Here is a 12,438-nt window from a genome sequence, read left to right as displayed (position 1 = left end):
TCATGGCGACAGTAAAAAAAAACAGTTCACAACATGTCTGGATGACCGCATCCTTATTAAGAATTCTTTCTCATGGTGAATCATATGGTCTGACGTTGGAACTTCTACATTTTTGTTTGTTGTATAATAGTTGTTCCATTAAAATCTGGCTGAAGGAAATAGACGGAATGGCATTTGTAGAAGATGCTGCAGTTTAAGAATAATACATGCAGAAGATATGTCTGAGGGAAGAACTGTGAGACTCGTATTGCACATTTTGGTTTGGTATGTAGTCGTAAATAGCAAAATTTAATATTTGTTTAACATCTAAGCTTTGCAAGTTCATCGTGATAAACGATCCGTGTTGCTGAATAAAATGCGAAGGCTGCGCACAACTTCCACCATGTCAAAAAAAAAAATATCTCGAAGAGGGTGGTGTCGTGACTCAGTTGTGCGATGTCCGGTTAAGTGGCGGTGCGACAATATTACCGCTCAGTGCTCATAGATTATCGATTCTGCTAATACAAATTGAATAAAACAGCCACAACATCAAAACATGAACAACTGCGGCAAAGGCTGATGTTTAAAACGAACGAAAAGAAATTGAAAAAGATGTAGCATCTGTGCTTGAAAATTTCTGTTACAACATTCATTCCTGAGAAGAGGGAGGATGTGTTGTATTGAATCTGCATTATTGTTCGACTAGCCTTCCATTGAACGCGGGTAGCACATGGTCTGCCAAATGCACATCAAGTAATCTAGTAGGCGTGCAAACGGTCGTCGCGTCATCACTTCGCGAACGTCAAAAGGTAAACACCAGTTACATCCTGGGGGGCACCCGCTTGTCCACAATATTTCCAAGCTCCACAGAGCCATAAAGAAGAAGAAGATCGGTTAAAATGTAACAATTAGCAAATTTAGAAAACATTTTACGACATTTTTTTAGCGCATTACATCCAACATCACTGTCTAAGTAGTCAAACAAAGTTTCTATGATTGTTACAGTAGGTATGTGGTAATAAAATAAAAAATTAGATTTGAGGCTTAAAAATTATAAAAAAGCTGTATTTGACAGAGTTTTAATAAGATTGATTGAGAAACGTAATAGTTGAAAATATTTAAGATAAAACAATATGATACAAAATTGTGCCTAGAATACTACACTTACAATTATATCGTTACCCACATTTCCTCGGGTACCGAACCTAAACTTGGTTCGTTCTGGCTGCTAATGCCTTGGGCGAGCAGGTCGTCATTCCATTCCACGAACTCATTGGCTCAGACATCAGGAAAACAACGGCATATGTGCTAATTGCGGTTTCACATAACTACCGTAACCCAAGCAAAGCAAGCAGCCCATCCGACCACCCTCGCTTTCCATCCAACCCTACCAGCAGGGAGCGAGTGAGCATCATCGTGCAACGCGGAATGACTTTCGCCAGGATCCGTCGTAGATAGGTTGGTAGGTACCTATGTGGTGGGTGCGCTTCCCTTCAAAGTGCTTTGTGGGATAGCGTTTTCATAATTGTTGATTTTGCCTATGTTATGGTCTGTGGATTTTGTACTATGCTTTGGGCGCATTGCGAAGTTAGCCGTTTTGGCTTTTAGCGGGTTTTCGGTATGAGGTTCCTAAATTAGGATTGTTTACGCTGTAAGAGTTGGCTGTAAAACAACGTGGATTTTTCGCTGAATGTTTGCGAAGAATACAAGATCTTGAAAATAGTTATGAGTTCACTTATTTTTAGGTTAAAAAAATCCGCTTGTAATGTTTCTAATGTGTTCTATTGGTCTGCACTATAATTTCGTTGTTCTCTAGCAATACCAACATCCAGCGTATACACACATCAAACGAAAATAGCGATTTACACCATATAAATTTAATAAAGTTTGAACGTTGTTTGATATAGTATTAAGGCTCCATTGAGAATGGCAAATATCCCAGAACTAAAAAAGCACTTTTTTCCAAAATGATCAACAAATCAAAGAAAATAAGAATGTCCGAATGTTTATTTAGTCAATTATGAGAATCGGACACACTGGTTTTGTTCGCTTTTTTGTCATTCTGGAGAAAAGTGCTTTTTCAGTTTCGGATAATATGCGATTCTCATTTGAGCCTTAAGTGAAATGCATAACGTCTTATTTGGGACATTCGAAGAATCTCAATATGGGTAGTATTGGACTTATAAAGAAATAATGATAATGAGTCTATGCATTCGCCCTCACTGGTCTCGGTCCTAGGCCAATCGCTTCCAGTCGCCCTGTTCTAGTGATATGTTCAACGCAAATCTGTCATTCACCTTTCTCTTTTCTACAACTTTTATCGTAGGGTATTGTACCATTTGGGCAAGTGTACCTATTTTGGGCACTTACCGTTATAACTAACTCATTTTTATACCTAATTACTCAATTTTTGGCACACGGTGAGATATGTACGTACACAGTATAGCCCTATACAAAAATTCAAATCAATTGGTTTGAAATTGACTTAATTATAGCGACAAGTGCCCAAAATAGGTACACGTACACCTGCCCAAATGGTACAATACCCTATCTGCGCTGTCTCAAAAAGGTAAGCTGTGTTCAAGCTTGAATCTGCCCACATGACTTTCACAAAGTTTGTTTACATTCGTTTCAGCGATTCGGGCATATAAACTGTAATTATTTATCGTATATTTAACAGATTTCGATACGGTAGACGGTAGACGGTTCCGGTTCTACCGGATTGTAATGGTTTCGTCAGTAACTGTGGACTGCAATGCGGTGCGCCGCGCCATGAAGGGTTGATGTTGGTACACACAAAAGTTCTACCATCAATGACATCCGAGAAGTGATGGTCTTCTAGCGATGATACATAAAATTTTTCACGATAAAATCGACCTTTTCAACCCCCCCCCCCCCCCCACCCCCCCTATGTCACACTTTTTGTATGAGACCTCATCATTTTTTTTTGTATCGATCGTTCCGTTCAGCAGAACCCCCCAACGTAATTTGTGTACGTCCCCCTACTAGAAAATGATCGGTTCAGTTGCAAACTTCGTCATTTGGATGTCTCCAGCAAAATAGGTGACAGCAGACAGCAGTAAAGATGACTAATCTCAGGCCGTTGTTGTTACTTGTTAGTGACGAAGTGAAGGCTCTCAGTACCCATGATTGGATGGAAATAGTCCTTTCTTGGCGTCATCGATAACAATCTTAACATTGTGTTTTGAGCATTCTCCAAAGGTCTTGCACAGACATTAGTTAAACAGATTCTTCACGGCATCGGTTTTGTCATTGGTCGGCGCATTATATTGATCAGTCTGTAGATAAAACATAAGCTAAGAATCCTTAGTTTGCAGAACAGCTCGTTTATCCATCTCATAACTCGCATAATTGCCCGATCATTAAGAATCCAACCAAATATTCTGCCTTATCGCTGCTACTATGGTAGATGTTATGGAACGCCCCAGGAACAACTCTGCAACACAGCTGGGATTCCCTGAAACTCCCTGAAGAAATCCTAAAACTTCCTGGAGTGCCCCTGAATCCCCTTGGAACGCTCTTGAAATCCTCTAAAACCTGCTAGAACACCCCATGAAGCTCCTAGAACCTTGTGGAACACACATGGAATCCACTGTAATACCATGGAACGTACCTAAACCCCATGGCTAGGTGGCGTATGCAGCGAGCACGATCAGAGGAAGAGCGAAACGAACGGCGGGTGGTATTCGCCGCTGCAAAAGCCGTGCTCAAGACCGAGATAAGAGCAAGAAAAAAGGCCTGCTTTGAGGGTCTCTGTCAGAGTGCCAATACGAACCCGTGGGGTGATGCCTACAGGATCGTTATGGCCAAGACGAGAGGTGTGATGGCTCCTACAGAGCAATCTCCAGAGATGTTGGAGGGGATCATTGGAGGACTTTTTCCGCGTCATGATCCTAGTCCTTGGCCTCCTTTCGTAGGACAGCCGGGGACTGGGGCTGGCGATGAGGAAACGGTCACCGATGTGGAACTTGCGGGGATAGCTAAGTCCCTTAGCGTAAGTAAGGCCCCAGGTCCGGACGGAGTTCCGAACCTGGCCTTAAAAGTAGCTATTGCAGAGGCTCCCGAGATGTTCAGGTCTGCTATGCAGAAATGCCTGGACGAGGGAGTTTTCCCAGAAGCTTGGAAGAGGCAGAGCCTGGTACTATTGCCAAAGGCAGGGAAACCACCCGGAGACCCGTCGGCATATAGACCAATATGCTTGATTGATACGGCGGGGAAGGTGCTCGAAAAGATCATCTTCAATAGAATGTTGAAGTTCACTGAGGGCGTAAATGGTCTTTCGAGCAACCAGTATGGCTTCCGGAAGGGGAGGTCCACCGTAGACGCTATCTTGTCGGTTACAAAAACCGCCGAGAAAGCACTCGAGCCTAAGAGGAGGGGAATTCGCTTCTGCGGGGTAGTGACTCTGGATGTAAGGAATGCATTTAATAGCGCCAGTTGGGCTGCTATTGCCGATGCGCTCTTGCGTCTGGGGATACCGGAGTACTTGTACAAGATTCTCGGAAGCTACTTCCAGAATCGCGTACTAGTTTACGACACGGAGGTGGGTCGGAAGTGCTTTCACATAACCTCAGGAGTCCCGCAAGGTTCCATCATGGGTCCGGTGTTATTGAATGTCATGTACGACGAGGTGTTGAGGTTAGAGTACCCAGTGGGAGTGGTGATTGTCGGATTTGCCGACGACATTACGCTCGAAGTCTACGGTGAAACGATCGAGGAGGTAAAGTTGACTGCCAACCACTCGTTCAAGGTTGTAGAGGCGTGGATGCGGTCCAGGAAACTGGAGCTGGCTCACCACAAGACAGAGGTGACGGTTGTTAACAACATGCAATCGGCGCAGCAGACGGAGATCAGTGTAGGAGAGTGCACTATCATGTCTAAGCGCTCTGTCAAACACTTGGGCGTGATGATCGACGACAAGCTTACCTTCGGTAGCCACGTCGATTATGCCTGTAAAAGAGCCTCCACAGCTATTGCGGCACTGTCCCGGATGATGTCCAATAGCTCAGCGGTGTACGCCAGTAAGCGCAAGCTTCTGGCTAGTGTTGCTACGTCCATACTTAGGTATGGCGGCCCGGCGTGGGGTACCGCGCTAAGTACTGAATGCTACCGACGGAAGCTGGAAAGTATTTACAGGCTTATGTGTCTGAGGGTTGCGAGCGCGTACCGTACCGTGTCACACGACGCTCTCTGCCTATCAGCATTCTTATCAGTGAGGACATGGAGTGCTTCGAAATGCGCGGCACAAGAGACATACGCAGGACTGTCAGGATGGCCTCTATGGTCAAATGGCAGCGCGCGTGGGACAGTTCCACCAAAGGAAGGTGGACCCATAGGTTGATACCGGGGGTAGATTGGGTCGGATTGGGTTACGTACAAAAGGCTGAAACACGAAAGGCTGAAATAACAAAAGGCTGAATAGGCTCCTAAAGTCCTATCGGGATTCTTGTATTAAACCACAATATATGGTTCAAGAGTACACATTTACTCATTTTTTGACGTTTTTATTAATCGTAGTTGAAAATATATAATTTTTATTTTTTTAGCCTTTTGTCTCGTCTCTAGCTCATAACACATACTTTGAGTGATTTTTTTTCATCGTGTATGTCAGATTGGAACATTTTTGAAATCCCAGTGCGAAGAATGTCGTGCTCAGTGACACAAGGTTGACCTCAAATGTCAAAGTAGAACTATTTACCATTTTTCTTATTACGAATTTTCTCATTATTCCTTTGTTTTTCAAGTTCGAGTAAAGTACAATTCCGATTAGAATACCATGCTTGATCGTATTATTCAACATAAGCGAGATTTCGACTTGAATTTTAGGACCCTATTACGAAAAGCTGTATCACAAAAGGCTGAAAATGTCAAAAGGCTGAAATAACATAAGGCCGAAATAATGATTCGACTAGTTTTCAAACAGCGAGCCTAAAGGCAACACTAACATCACAGACAAACAGACATAAGACTCTAATTATTCATATCGTACACTGATATAATGATCTTTATGAAAATTTGCTAGTTGGCCGACCACTCAGCCCTGACGCTTGCATTGGTTTTGCTTGAGTTTGACATTTGACGCACACTACCGCTTATTGGTTGATGGTTCATTGGACGAACATGCTGCCGTTATTATGTTTGAAATCGGAAAGCGTTAGGACTGTTTTTCCGCGCTAAAGTATGCATAATTGATCGCCAACATTATTTCTCCAAAGAATAGCATATATTTAAAAGAAGGAAAAACCTCTGATCACATTGTTGGCAGCTGTAATGGCAGCCAATCTCCATAACAGCATGACTCGAAAGAATAGCTCATGCTCAAAGAAGGAAAAATCTCCAATTAAAATACCATCAGTCATTTTTGTGTTAGTTGGTATGCATCATTAGCCTCTTCACTAAGCACATTCTATGACTAGGACTCATATATGTAGCCGATCTGGTTAGCAAACGGGTAGTCATTCTGAGAGTACGGGTTCGATTCTCCCTCAGGCCAGAAACTTTTTGTAATGGAAAATTCCTTGACCTTGGCAGAGAAGGCTCTCAATTAATAACTGTTGAAATGCGTATAGAAGCTGAAAGCAGGCTTTGTCTCAATTGGGACGTTACGCCAGAAAAAAAGAAGAAGTACTATAACTCATTTCCTGCATTTTTGCAATTTCAGCCTTTTGTGCATTCAGCCTTTTGAAATTCAGCCTTATGTTACTTTCAGCCTTTTGTGAATTCAGCCTTTTGAAATTCAGCCTTATGTTAGCATCCCGTCGGATTAATAGGCGCCATGGGGAAGTTACATTCCACCTGACACAGGTCCTTACAGGTCATGGTTGCTTCCGACAGTATCTACACCGTTTCGGGCATGCGGATTCTCCCGAATGCCCAGTGTGCAATGGTTTAGAGGAAACGGCGGAACACGTTTTGTTCGTGTGCCCGCATTTTCGCACAATGCGTGACCGCATGCTTGCCACATGCGGGGAGGACACAAACCCGGACAACTTGGTCCAGAGGATGTGTAGGGATGAGTTTGGCTGGAACGCCGTTTCAACGGCTGTCACCCATATCGTCTGGGAGCTACAGAGGAGGTGGCGCGTGGACTCGGAGAGTGGCTAGTCCAGATGCAGTACAAGAGGTGGTCCAGGGGTTCGGAGTCGGCTTCGTAGGTCATACCGGTGCCCTGCGGTCGAGATCGACCCTTACAGCGATTAAGTGGCCGCGGAGAGGAAGTCCCGGTAGCGGTGCTGTCGTGGCGTCAGTCTACTCGGTTGGATCCGAGCCCGCGGTTGGAAAGGGGTCCTCGGCAAGGGTCGGGGTAGGTGAGACCCTGCTGTCTGCAACCTGCGGATGCATCTGATAGGGCCTGAAGGGTAGTGATACCCTTCCTTACGGGCAGGTCAGATCGGGTTGCATGTGGGCATCAGTACTTGATGTCCGCTCAGCAGTAGGGCGCGGGCGGGATTGACCCTGCCCGCCTTCCGAGGACAAAGAGAGTGGCGAGGACCACTCGGGAAACTGGCTAAGCGCCAGCATGCTATCGTGATGGACTCTCCAGAGCGAGCCATCGATGTTCGTTGCTGCTAGGCCACGGTAGCTAACCTTGAGGGTGCGATATGCACTAGCCCCTCTCTTTTTTTTTTTTTTATTTATTTTTAACTTTTAATTTTGTAAGAGGGGAAAAGCCCCTTTGAGTGATTTCCAAATTTACATGTTGAAATCGTTCTCAAAAAGGCATAAAACCTCTTAATCTTTTCAAAATACATTATAAACATTTTTAAAAACTAAATAAAGGCTCCTCCGGAAATAATCCATAGCCGAGCCGTGATCTTGATGAAAACTTGTTAGGGAGGGTCCATGATCCGAGGTACTCTGTATGGGAACCAAATTTGAAATGCTGAAAATATATAAGTACAAAAAAAAACAACAAAACAGTATCAAATATTATAAGAAATATCTTGTAAATATGAATAAAGAAGCTTCATTATAGGCAAACATTTGTTGCCAAGAATATTTCGTGTAGAATCAGGTAAAGAGAAGTTTAAATTTAAAATACTATCCATAAATTTTTGTCTAGGTAAATTGTAGCGCTTGCAATGAAAAACTATATGATCAATGTCTTGGTACGATTCACCACAATCACATAAATTTGATTCTTCAATATTAATACGATATAAATGACTATTACAAATATAATGATTTGAAATAAGTCTTGAAAATGTACAAATAAAATTTCTCCCTACATTCAAATTTTGAAACCATGGGTTATTATTTACCATCGGATATATAGAATGACACCATCGGCCTTTCTCACTTGAATTCCAATCAATTTGCCAAGTTTCGAGTGAATTCCTTTTCAATTGAACAAAGTATTCTGAAGGAAAAATTTCACGATTGAATATAATACCACGATTGGCACCTAACTTGGCCAAAGAATCAGCTTGTTCATTACCATAAATTTGACAATGAGAAGGAATCCACACAAATTTAATGATAAAACCCCTAGATTGCAATTTGAATAATAATTCCTTCAACATTAAAATAATATGATGTGATTTACAATTGAATTTATTGTTTCTGATAGAATTAATGGAGCTCAAACTGTCAGAACAAATGATAAACAAGCTAGGAGATAACTCCTTAATTAAATTGCATGCAAAATACAAAGCGATTAATTCAGCTACAAAAATAGAACAAGGAGATTGCAATTTAAAAAAATGTGCTGAACATAAATTATACACACCAAAACCTGCATTGTTTCCAATAAGAGATCCATCAGTATAAAACAATTGATTTTGATTGATTCCAACAAATTTACGTTCAAATAATATTCTAGCATATCGAGAATATTCAGTATCTGGAATTTGCTTCAATTCCAATTGCAAAGATGTATCGATTATTGGTGAAAATAAATGAGCCTGAATATCACAATTTTTGAAATAATTTTTAGTTAAAGGGATTATTTGTTGTCCACAACAATGAATGAATGATTCTAAAATTCTACACGAAGGATTGATTTCATATAAATCATTTAATATACTAATTATTGAATGATTATTAGAAAAACATTGTACTAAAAATTTATTATTCAGCTCTTGAAAACGAATTTTAATCGGAACAACCCCTGCTAATACTTCTATAGATTTTGTGTGGGTGGAATTCATTAATTTTAGGCAAATTCTTAGACAACGATACTGAATTTTTTCAAGTTTTGAAAAATGTGTTTGAGATGCGGAACCAAAAGTAAAACAACCATATTCCAACACAGAACGAATTGTAGTTTTGTAAAGAGTAATCATATCAGAAGGATGAGCACCCCACCAAGTACCGGTAATAGTACGGAGAAAATAATTAATTATAATCAGTTTTGAATCATACCAAATACCTAGATACTTATATACAAAAACTTGTTCAATTTCGTTTCCAGCAAGATCCAAATCAATGCTAATGGTAGAATGTTTACGTGAAAAAATAATAAATTTAGTTTTTTGAGCTGAAAAAGTAAAACCATTATTCTGAGCCCATAAACTAATATTATCCAATGAACATTGCATAAAATGTCGAATTACTCCCCTATTTTTTCCACTGATGGAAATTACATTGTCATCGGCAAATTGAATAAAATAACAACCATTAGGTATTATTGATAACATATCGCTTGTGAATAAATTGTATAAGAATGGACTCAAACATGAGCCTTGAGGAAGACCAAAATAGCTATAACGAACCATTTTTGAAGACCCGTCATGATAAAAATTCATGATTTTGAAGGAAAATAAATTATATATAAAATTAGTTATTATTACTGGAATTTTAAAATTATTCATTTTATGGAATAGCAAATCAATCAAAACAGAATCATAGGCACCAGAAACATCAAGGAAAGTCGAAATGACATCTTGTTTTCTATTAAAAGCTAATTGAATTTGTGAAGTCAAAAGCGCTGTACAATCTCGCGTCCCACGACCTTTTCTAAATCCAAACTGAGAAGATGCAAATATATCATTTTTCTCTGCCCATAATTCAAAACGGTTCAAAATCATCCGTTCCATTAATTTACGAAGACATGATAACAAACTAATTGGTCTACGACTATCAGCCAAAGAAGGATCCTTACCAGGTTTTAATATACTAACTACTTTAATCGATCGCCATTCTAATGGGAAAATATTTTCAAAAAGAAAACTATTGAAAATAGAAAGTAAATGAACTTTGCCATCAATTGGCAAATTTTTAGGAACAATGAATTTTATATTATCAATTCCGGGAGCAGTGTTATTAGTTATTGATAACGCCTAATCTAATTCTTCTAACGAAAAAGCAGCAGATAACTCAGGGAAATGATTAATTGACTGATAATGTTTATATGTTACTGATGGTGGAACAAAATCAGGACAGATTTTAGATGCAAATTGATCTATCCAATTATCTGAATATTCTAATATAGAAGGAGAAGACGAATCACAATTTCTTAAATTTCTTGCTACAGACCATAACTTAGATAATGAAGTCTCCCTATCAAGACCTTCAATGAAATTTTTCCAGTAATTACGTTTTTTATATTTAGTGATTCTAGTAAAAATAGCTTCTGCTTTACAATATTTAAAATAATCATCCCTAGATCCAGTACGACGGAAAATTTTAAAAGCTGCTGCCTTATCTTTCAATGCCAAACAACAATCGTCATCCCACCAAAAAGTGGGGCGTTTTTTATTTTTAGCTGCTGATACTGAACTATTTTTACGAGATTTAATCAAACATTTAATTATAATATTTTTAAATTGCTCATAATTTTCAACTGGAGAATTGAGGTTATTTAAATTTATTAATGATAATGATACCAAATCAGAAAATTTACCCCAGTCTACATTTTTTGATAAATCAGGATTTTTATTATTTTCAAGAACATGATTGCGTTCAGGATGACAAATTTCAATTAAAATGGGGAGATGATCACTACCATTCGGATCATCAATAGTTTTCCAAGAAGAAAGAAATGACAAACTACTTGAACAAATGGATAAATCAATACATGAACTTGACAAAGGAGGAACAGCAATCCTCGTAAATGATCCATCATTTAAAATATTCAAATTTAATTCATCAATCAATTCCATTACCAGAGTACCTCGTCCATCAATTTTATCACTTCCCCAAGCAAAATTATGAGCATTAAGATCACCCAAAATAAAAAATGGAGAAGGGACATTATCTAAAATGTTTCTAATATCAGCAACTGAAAATGAAATATTGGGAGGAATATACAAACAAACAATATTAAAATTAAAATTATTCTGAGTAATAGAGACAACTAAATATTCAATTTGGGTGTGAATTGAAAAATTCAAATATTTAAATTCAATTCCCTCTCGAACGCCAACCAACACACCTCCAAATGAATTATTTCTATCTTTCCGAACCATATTAAAAGATGGAATACGGAAATATTTGGTTTCAATTAACCATGTTTCATTTAAACAAATTATATCCAAATTATAAACTGAAATCAATGCTTTCAATCTGTCAATTTTCGGAATTATACTACGACAATTCCACTGTAAAATTTTTAATTTTTTGGTATTATTGGAAGCCATTACGATGAAAAAAATGAAGCAATGATGGGTCCAAAAGAATTTAGTTTTTCAAAAAGATTCGCCAAAAATGGTAAAATTTTCTTTATCAATGATTTCCAAAAATTGCTAAAACCTAAAAGCTCAACTAACTCTTCCAATATTACCAAAATTGAAGATTTATCATTATTATGTGTGGCATTCTCAGAAGAATCATTTATATTGGCACTCTTTTTACTAGTAGAGGGTTCATCATCAATTTTTTGAAATCCAGGAATGGTTCGTTGAGAAGAATTTAAACGAGGAAAATGTTTATCAAAAGATGTTGTTGGTTGAAAAGAAAAGTTTGATTTTTTGTCCAAATTTGTAACCTTTTTTCTTTTAATTGGAGGTTTATAAATGAATTCATTAGCATTAGTGGAGTCATCCTGTACATCGACAGATAAATTGTCAAAAATATTTGGATCAGAAAAATCATCTGAAGATTTCAAAATTTCCGAATAAGATGTTTGATTTTTATTTTTCAATTTTTGATTTAATTTTGATTGTTTACTTTTATAAACAGAACATTCCTTGAAAGACAAATGTTTCTGTTTACAGTAAATACAAATATCGGAGCTTTTACCACACTCTGTTGATGAATGAGGTTCACCACATTTACCACATTTTGGTTTATTCGAACAGAATTTAATAGTGTGTCCAAAAAGTAGACAACGTTCGCAATGCATGAGCTTTGGAAAATAAAGCCTCACATCAAAAGTAACATTGTTGACCACTACGAAGTCAGGAAGAACTGACCCCGCAAAAGTAATTTTAAAACAATTAGAGTGAACATATTCTGAACCTTTGTCACTCAAAATCAATTTCGATAAACGGTTACATT

This window comes from Aedes albopictus, chromosome 2 (genome assembly GCF_035046485.1).
Source record: "Aedes albopictus strain Foshan chromosome 2, AalbF5, whole genome shotgun sequence".
Taxonomy (NCBI): Eukaryota; Metazoa; Arthropoda; class Insecta; order Diptera; family Culicidae; genus Aedes; species Aedes albopictus.
Note: the sequence above shows the minus strand (reverse complement) of the source record.